This window comes from Protopterus annectens, chromosome 13.part0 (assembly GCF_019279795.1).
Source record: "Protopterus annectens isolate FY-2018-M chromosome 13.part0, PAN1.0, whole genome shotgun sequence".
Taxonomy (NCBI): domain Eukaryota; kingdom Metazoa; phylum Chordata; order Ceratodontiformes; family Protopteridae; genus Protopterus; species Protopterus annectens.
The window spans coordinates 1,041,878,545-1,041,886,323 of NC_056747.1; positions in this window are offsets into that span (position 1 = coordinate 1,041,878,545).

Consider the following 7,779-nt stretch of genomic DNA (forward strand, 5'->3'; position numbering starts at 1 on the left):
TACATAGTGCTCAGTGTATCGGATTAGTATTAAAAATGGGAAAAAAAACAAACACAGTTCAGAAACAACTAATGTACAATGTTCATATAACAGATATGTTAGTGTCAAACAAACACAAACAATCTAACACAAATACCCATGTTAAGCCAATCTACAGCCAGAGATACTACACACGATGCCTGTTACCAGGCACTGCATTGTTCAGCAAATACAGAATGTATTAAACCATACCAAACACACAGTGTTGTTAATGATGCACTGTGAGCAAAGTCATAAAGGAGATTCTGTAAGCTCTACATTTATTAGAAGCCATCCCTCAAACATACACAGGTCAGGCTACCAAATAAAGTTACACATAGTCTCCATATATATGGTTTTATCTTGACTTACTCAAGCTGCATTTGCTTGTTTGAAACGAGAAGTTGCTTAAACTATATTTGCTAAAGATGATGAATATTCATAAGCCTTTTGCCCACTGCTTAATATAGAGATTAGTAATATTTTAAAGGTAGCTTACAAAGTGTATTCTAAGGTCAATGGGTAGGGGAGAAAGTGAGATCATTATTTTAATGGATTAGAAATGATTAAACTTTCTCCAATATAGAGCAATCTCAAAATGAGAACATTTAAGTAAGAGGTAAGGGGGACAAAGCCCCACTGATGGAAGTGGGGGAAAAGCTTAGTCCTTAATTTTGTGCACCTATTTGCTGCTTTATACTTTCCATCAGGCTACATAGCTCAGTGGGTTTCTAAGAAGTATCAGCAAAGTTGCATCTTTCACAGAGTAAAGGAACATTACAAGCTGCATATGCTATTTGGTATGTAGTAAGGGGTAGTGAGACATTCATATTTCGTATAATATTACAAACACACAAGTGCACACACACACACACACACACACACACACACACACACACACACACACACACACACACACACACACATAGATACACATACTCACGCACAAATGTGCAAGTACATAAATACATGTGTGTGCACACAAACATACTGATTTTGTGTGTGTATATATGGGTGTGTGTGCATGTGGTGTGTCTCTACTTGTTTCCTATGTGTAGAAAGTAACATAAACATTGTTCAGCTTGTTCCTCAATGCAAGTACAAGTACAGTACAGTTTCATGTCCCCGGTGATGCTCAGACATTTTAAGGCCAAGTGCATAGGCAGTCATTGCTGCACACTTTTGCTTTAATGTATGTTTATTCAGGTCATTGTACTAGTAGTGGTCACAGAAGCTGCATTTCTCTGTGTCTTTTCTAAGGTGTTCATTCATGTAAACTGCAATGTTTTTCATCCTTGTGATCCCGCTTTGTAGAGGTGCTCTCAGTAGTTCTGGAAGGCATACAGGCTGCCAATCAGTGTATTTGGCCTTGTCAACCCCTCCATCCCAGAAACACAACATGCCTGCTGTAAATGGATGCAGCAACATCTGTATTCATTAGAAATGGCAAAGTGCTTGGTAGGGTATCTGAAGTCAGAGTCATGTTGATAGACTGATGATAATTTGTTGATTGCAAAATCAACCGCATACATTTAGACCAAGTACTTTTGGCAAAAGTAAAAAAATATATTTTATAAGGGAAAAGACCCCCCCCCCGTAACCCCCATTGGGGAAAAAAAATTATTATTATATCTTCCCTAACTGCTTAGTGCACACTGTAATTCTTAGGATATTAACACATTTTTTTAAATCTCACTTTAAAATTTTGCAACATTTGGTGCAAGACAACCAATCATTAGATAGGCCAAATCCCACTTTTAAGTAGTCATCTTGGTGCTTTTGGTTTGCTCCTGGTGAGAGGAGGAGCATAGCAACATTATTTCAGAAAACCTGATCTCTGCTTCATAGTTGCCTTCTTGGAATTTTTGCTACTGTTTTGGTCGTGGTGAGAGATCAGTCGGGGGGTCAATGATTCTTGGCAATCTCTGACTACACAGGGTATATATGTGTCTGTATGGACCTTTCTGATTTAACTGGCTGCGAATCATGCCATCTGCTATGAAAAAACTACAAAAAAACCTACAGACCCCTGCATCATCTAAAATAAGACACTGATCACCAAAGTGCCGGTGGCCTGCTTCTCATCTTAGAATTAGTATTACTGTTTTGCTTCTGATGACAAAACAAATAACGGGACATTGAATCCCAGCAGTATGAAGCTGTGGTGATACCAGCAATAGTAGTAGCAAGGTAGTAGCCAATTAGGTGAATCCTCATTATTCATCATTCTTGACAAAACAAATTCTTTCTTTTCAATAAGTTCTGCTTGATTAGATATTGTCTAACCTAAATTCAGAGTATCTCCGTAACTACTTCATCCATAAATCTTCAGTGTCTACTCCAGTACTCTCCCTCAGATACCACAATACTCCACAAGCCATAGTCATTTACTGTCTGCAGCATGGCTTAGCAGTCTGCTGTCACACTATCTGTGGCCAGTCTAATTGCATTAGGTGTTCAAAGACAGTGCAGCAACTGTCTTATACTTACTGATGGTTTATTATTTTTAACAGTTGATAGCATAACCTGCAAGAGATGTAAATATTCATAAAACATGGAGGCTATCCTCTTGCATCAGCCAGCTATGACTAAGAATCATACCTCCTTAATACCACATCAGTCACAGTGTACTACTAGACCCTTAATGGATGTACGATGGAACAATGAGTCCCCAAAGTAAGGAGAAACAAGTGGAATGGGAGACATCTGAAGAAGAAATATGGACATGGAAAAGAAAAACAGATTTAATATGGTGCAAAATCTACACACAGGAGAAAACAAAACTAATCAATACAACAAAAAGCAGCACCAAAGATATTTGAAGATAAATATAGGCAGAGTCATCTGGATATGGAAAGTTTTACAATACAGCAATACAAAAAATAAGAAAACAAAGGGCGAAGTCAAAAAGAGGATTACTAATGGAGAAGTTAAAGAAATAGAAATTGAAGTTATGGATTACCTGTGAAGTGAAGGATTTAGTATAGAAAATCTAACTCTGGTAATGCCACAGCATAATGGAACAGTGAGTTCTCAAATTAAGGAGAAACAGGTGGAACAGGAAGCATATGATTAGTTGCCACATGAAACCAGGAAACCAGCATAAAAGTTCAGTTGGAGATGCACAGCAAGGGAAGGAACAGGAAATGGAGGCAACTCTGTCATAGACAATGTTGTAGAGTGGTAGGCCAGTGAGTTCCCATATGAAAGACCTATGGATAATGCAGAATGCAGCTGAAATGAACATGTCATGGGAAGATGTTGTGGAACTTTCTGTAGAATGCCTGCAGGCAATGGAGAATAAAGAATGTGCCTTCAGTTTAGAAGAAAATGATCTAAGGGAAGAATTGCTTGATTTAACAGAGATGGCTAGACATATGAAGATCAATGAAAGAAATAGATTACAGAAAGTCAATAAGACCCAAAATGTTAGAAGTCTGATTAAACAAATGAACACAGTAATCAAGACTATTAATAGAAATGTATGTAACATAACAGAGGTAAATAGGATATATTAATGTGTAGCAAAATTAATAACAAAGTCTTATCATAATAGTAAAGGACAATGAGGTAAAGGAAGGGAAGAAATCAAATGCCATCATGGAAGTATTAAACAGAGAAAACTATAAAGCAATTAAAACAAGAAATGTAACTATTAGAAGAGTATAGAAGAGGGAACAGATCAACGGGTCTATATTATAACATCAAAGTCATAAAACTTCGAATGTTATAATATCAAACCCTTTAGAGCGAAAGCTGACAATAGCAAAGCCTCAGAACATCGAAATTTTACCTAGGGTAAGATTTTGGTGGTCCATTCCGTGGCTTCGCTATTTACAGCACTGTGGTGCGATGGTTACGGACCGGGTTTAGGGAAGTGAGCGAACGGAGGTTACGGAATGGGTTCAGGTAATTGTGGTGCGATGGTTACGGACCAGGTTAAGGTAAGTGAGCGAATGGACTGGGGTAAGGTGAGTGTGGGGTAGTTAGGGACTTTAGGGTTAGGGTGCGGGTGAGGTGAGTGTGTGGTAGTGACAGACTTTAGGGTTAGGGGTGGGTTAAGTGAGTTAGGGTTAGGGCGCGGGTGAGGTGAGTGTGCAATAGTGACAGACTGTAGGGTTATGGGCGGGTTAAGTGAGCTAGGGTTAGGGAGCGGGTGAGGTGAGTGTGTGAGAGTTACGGACCTTAGGGTTAGGGTTTGGGTTAAGGTAAGTGGATAGATAGTAATGTAGGTACAGTTTAGTGTAGGGTTAGATGTAGGATTTTATGTGTATGTTTGTGGATTGCAGTTGTTTTGGTGTGCTTGTGTTGTGTGTGGGTATGTTTCTTGGAACAGCAAATTTTTTCCCTGGGAAAAAAATTTGCTGTTCTGAGTGTGGGAAAAGACGAAAGATACAACAGTGTTCGATGTTATGATTGTTCGACTGAAATGGGTCGATATTATAACATTCAAAATTTTGAGCGTTCAGTGTTATAATATAGACCCCAGATCAACAAAAATACTTAGAAAGATAGAAGTGATAAAAGCAACATGCAGTATTACAACAGACCTGGATCTTCACACGCTATTGCAAATAATAAACTTAAGATATCATGAGAAGCAGAAAGACTTAGAAGATATGCAGATAAATATAAAGGTAAAGTACAAAATAAGCAATTCATTGATGACCCAAAAAGTTTTATAGACAATTGGGAAGCAAAGGAAAAGGAATAGAGATGCCACCAAAAAAAAGAAGAAATAGACACATTTTGGAAAAATATCAATGAAGACCCTGTATAACATAACACAGATGCTGCATGGATTGAAAAAGTAAAACAGTAAGAAGTTCAAATGTACACGATATGAAATGGGATGAAGTAATGGCCAGAGAAAGTGAAACAAAATTAATAAAAGCTCCTACCTGGAAGACTCCAGGCCAGATGCAGTACCTAATTTCTGGCTAAAAGTCTTAAGATCTTTAAATTATGAAATAGCCCTGAATTAGAACTATTTATATGTACACCCCAAACAGACATCAGGCAGGTTAACAGCAGGAAAAATAATACTCCTCAATAACAGTGAACTGCAAGCTATCCCAAAAATTACAGACCGATAACTTGCCTTCCGACAATGTATAAACTATATATGGAATTGGTGCTGACAGAGCATATAGCCATTTAGAAGACAACTCAATCATGGCAATAGAAAAAATGGTAAAAAATGAAAGTAATATGGAACAAAGGATCATTTGTTGTTAAAATCATAATGCAGAAATGTAAAAAGGGGGGAAAGTATGGTATGGATAGATTACAAAAAATAATTTTACAGTATTCCACATTCATGGATAAAGGAGTGCTTAGGAATATATAAAATATACCCTGCATTGACCAATTACATTATAGTGACCATGAAACAATGGCAAACCACTTTGCAGCTAAGCCTTGATAAAGGACAGATTATTATCCCATTCACTAGGGTTATTCCAAGGTAACTCTTTGTAACCGCTGCTCTTTTGCCTTGCCCTTAACCCATTAAGCTGTCTACTTAACAGACTAAATCATGGTTACAGTTTGGCTGCCAGGCAACAAAAAAGTGTAAAGACTTCTCATTTTATTTTTGTGGATGATTTAAAACTGTATAGCTCATCAGATGGGTAGATGAAAGCACAACTGGAGGTAGTCAAAACTTTCTCAGATGATATAAGAATGTCATTTGGTCTTGATAGATGTGATAAAGCAACCTTTAAAGCAGGAAAGCTGCAGTACCAAGAATATATCAGTTTGGGACGATAATGTGATATAAAGGAACTCGAGCAAGTGGGAGTACTTAAATATTAAGGAATTGATGAAGGACTGATAACAAAATATGAACAAACGTGTACAAAACTCAGTGAAGGATATTTTAGAAGACTAACATTAATACTGAAAACAACCCTGACATCTAGGAACAAAGTCTAAGCTATAAACAAATTTGCTCTTCCAAGCATATGTTCTAACTTACAGTTTTGGGGTGATTAACTTGCCTTAAAATGTATTGAATCAGTTGGACGGGACAACAAGAAAAATGCTTTACGCTTATCAAATAATCTGTAAAAAATCAGTGTATATCAACAATATATATTCCTCAGTCTGAAGGCAGTATGGGCCTCCTCAAAACTGATTACATGTATACATCTGCTGAGCTCATCAGATCCAACACAATGAAAATTTTGAAATATGAAGAGAACAAATCTAAGATGGCTTCCCTGCTTTGTTTAGCAGGAACATATTAGTGTCAAGTGGTAATGGAAACCAAACCAGAGGGAGACAAAAATCAGGCAGCAACTGAGTGTATGAAAAAGCAAAAGAAAGAACATAAGGAGAAAGATCAGATAAAAAGGCATAACTATAAATGCAAGTACAGAAAATTCCTGGAACAACCTCATGTTGTTCAGGATCTGATGCAGGAATGGTTAAGGAGAGGTGAAATTATATTATAAGATGAAAGGCTAATATTGGCAGCCCAGGATAGTGGATGACATAGACTTTGGTTTACAAAGTCCATTGAACATGTGGGAGAAACAGACAAATGCAGATTCTGTAAAACAGAACTGAAACAGTTACATGTCTTGTTGCTGTGTGTGATACACTAATGGCAGAGGGCCTGCATACTGAAAGGTATAATAATGTGGCAAGGGGTTCCACTGGAGATTGTGCAAACATTAAAATATTGAAGTAACTGGAAAGCATTGGAAACATGAGTCACAAAGCGTTGTAGAGAATGATGAAGTTTGTATCACACGGGATCACCCATTACTAAAAGTTAAAAAATAGATATGAGAAAACCAGATATAGTGGTCCATGAAAACAAGACAAAAGTAATATTGATCATTGAAATTGGTACACCCAGTGATTACAGTGTCTTATGTACAGAGAGGCATAAAGTCATAAAATACCAGGATGTGCAGGCAGAAATGAGGGTAATGTCGAAGAAGGATACCCAGACAGTTCCAATAGTAGTAGGAGTAATGGCTCTCATAAAAAATAATTTACAGTCTTATTTGCATATGCTACCAATACATGTAACTCTGTATGAATTGCAGAAGGAGTCACTACTGGGCACATTGTGGGGGCTACAAAGAATACTTTTGGCTAAAATCAAAGACTAAAATTATACTAATTTCATGAACTTTAATCATACTTTGACTTAGGAATCGGGTCTATTCTCGTCATGGTATTAGAAACCCAAAAGATTTGGAGAAATTAAGCAAATGCAAGACCCATAATGTGTGGTGGCTGTAAAAAAATGTGTCGAAGTTTCCCAGAACTCACTGTAAAATATCACAGCCATTAAGACACAAATACCACCATCTCCTTCTCCACTCACACATACTGCAAATCCACATAGTTCACCCAAGAGTTATCAGGAAAGCAGAAGAAAGCTCAATAGACTCAATAAATCTGTTTTCACACGGGGAAATGTTTTAGTCATAGATGACTCTATAGTTAGGCATACAGACTCCACATTCCCAAGACTGTATAAGAACAGGATGACTGTAAGCTACTTGTCCAGTACCAGGATTTGTGATGTTACAAGGTCCCAAAGCCCCCTTAAATCAGAGAGATATGACTATGAACTTGTTTTGACCCATATGGAAGTGAATGATTTGAGTTTATCTACCCATTGGGATGTGCAGAGAGACATGATGGAACTTACTTACTATGCATGTGCTAGAGGCCAGAAAGACTGTGGCCTTGAGTAATATCTTGTTTTTACCAAGAATGATGTCTAGAGATGAAGAT